Here is a 1,739-nt window from a genome sequence, read left to right on the forward strand (position 1 = left end):
AAGGGGAGGAACAAAGGAAGTTAGGCAAAGCTACTGTAATCAAGACAGAAAAATGGGGCATAAAGACACACATAGGATCCTCCAGAAAAAAATAGAACTGTATCTATATATAGATGATCAGTGTTCTTTCCAAAGGGGCCAAGGCAAGTCAAATAGCTCTAGAGCAGTGGTTCTCAACCTTCCAAATGCTGCGACCCTTTAATTCAGTTCCTCTTGCTGTGGTGACCCCCAACCGTAAAATTATTTTTGTTGCTCCTTCATATCTGTAATTTTGGTACCGTTATGAATCCTAACGTAAACGTGTTTTCCAGTGGTCTTAGGAGACCCCTGTTAAAGGGTCTTTTGACCCTTCCCCCAAAGGATCGCAACCCACAGGCTGAGTTTCGCTGTTGTAGAATAGGATAATGATTTGTGCATGCGTGCGCATTTGCGCGTGCGTGCGTGCGCATTTGCGCGTGCGTGCGTGCGCATTTGCGCGTGCGTGCACATATGTGCGTGCGCGCGCGCGCGCACACACATGCACGCATGCTCTCTCGTTTTGTTTTCGATTTTGACGATCTATTCTCTCAGCATTGGTAATTTACAAGAGGTTCTCATTATTGTTGGTCCACCAGAGAATTTTCTAAAACCTTGCTACCCAAAGCATGTCTTACACACGGGCATCCACTGGGCCATTTTAAAACGCAGAACCTCGAGACTGGAGAGACAGCTGAACAATCAAAAGTATGCGCTCCTCCTGCAGACGACCCAAGTTTGGTTCTCAACACCCATATCAGGTGGCTCACAACCACCTGGAACTCCAGCTTCAGGGGATCTTGGGTCTTCTCTGGCTTCCTTGGGCACATACGTGCATGTGCATATGTGCACACATAACTAAAGAATAAAAATAAGCCGGGCAATGGTGGCGCACGCCTTTAATCCCAGCACTTGGGAGGCAGAGGCAGGTAGATTTCCGTGAGTTCAAGGCCAGCCTGGCCTACAAGAGCTAGTTCCAGGACAGGAACCAAAGCTACAGAGAAACCCTGTCTCAAGGCTGGAGAGATGGCTCAAAGATTAGGAGCACTGACTGCTCTGCCAGAGGTTCTCAGTTCACATTCCCAGCAACAGCATGGTGGCTCACAGCCATCTGTAATGAGATCTGGCGCCCTCTTCTGGCCAGCAAGCATACAGACAGAACACTGTATACATAATAAATCAATCTTATTTGATTTAAAAAAGAAAGTTTAAAAAAAGAAAAGAAACCCTGTCTCGAAAAAAAAGAATAAAAAATAAGTGTTTTAAAGAAAAAAATGCACATGCACCTGTCCCACACCAGACCCCAGGCCCAGCATATACATTTTAACAAGCCCCCCACACAGTGATCTTTGTCAAGAAATCATTTATGAGGACTACCCTAAAAGACCTCCTATTCCATGGCCCGGAGCACCACTGGGTAACTGGCATTTTGTTTTCATGTCAGACAGTATTGTGCCTACATGTAATGGTGTTAAAGGAGGCACATCTCACATAATGCTGTTAAAACCCAGTTACTACACTTACAGGCTACAGAAGGAGCCGAGGAGCCAACTGACAAGCCTTAAGTGTTGACATATAGCAACCGTTGTTTTACATTGAAAAAGGCCTGTCCTGCCGGGTGGTGGTGGCGCATGCCTTTAATCCCAGCACTCGGGAGGCAGAGGCAGGTGGATCTCTGTGAGTTCGAGGCCATCCTGGTCTACAAGAGCTAGTTCCAGGACAGG

General features: G+C 46.7%; 1 protein-coding gene and 1 non-coding gene across 2 annotated transcripts in view; one reads left to right on the top strand and one right to left on the bottom strand.

The window, feature by feature from the left end:
- The window catches only part of CUNHXorf58 (chromosome unknown CXorf58 homolog), a 30,920-nt gene that overhangs the window by 14,848 nt on the left and 14,333 nt on the right, over positions 1–1,739 (top strand). The gene's annotated exons all lie outside the window — the stretch shown is intronic.
- On the bottom strand, positions 1,454–1,554 carry LOC113455812. The gene has a single exon (XR_003376768.1). It is a non-coding gene; the product is annotated as a small nucleolar RNA U13 (small nucleolar RNA).

The sequence above is a fragment of the Microtus ochrogaster genome, unplaced genomic scaffold (genome assembly GCF_000317375.1).
Source record: "Microtus ochrogaster isolate Prairie Vole_2 unplaced genomic scaffold, MicOch1.0 UNK131, whole genome shotgun sequence".
Lineage (NCBI taxonomy): Eukaryota > Metazoa > Chordata > Mammalia > Rodentia > Cricetidae > Microtus > Microtus ochrogaster.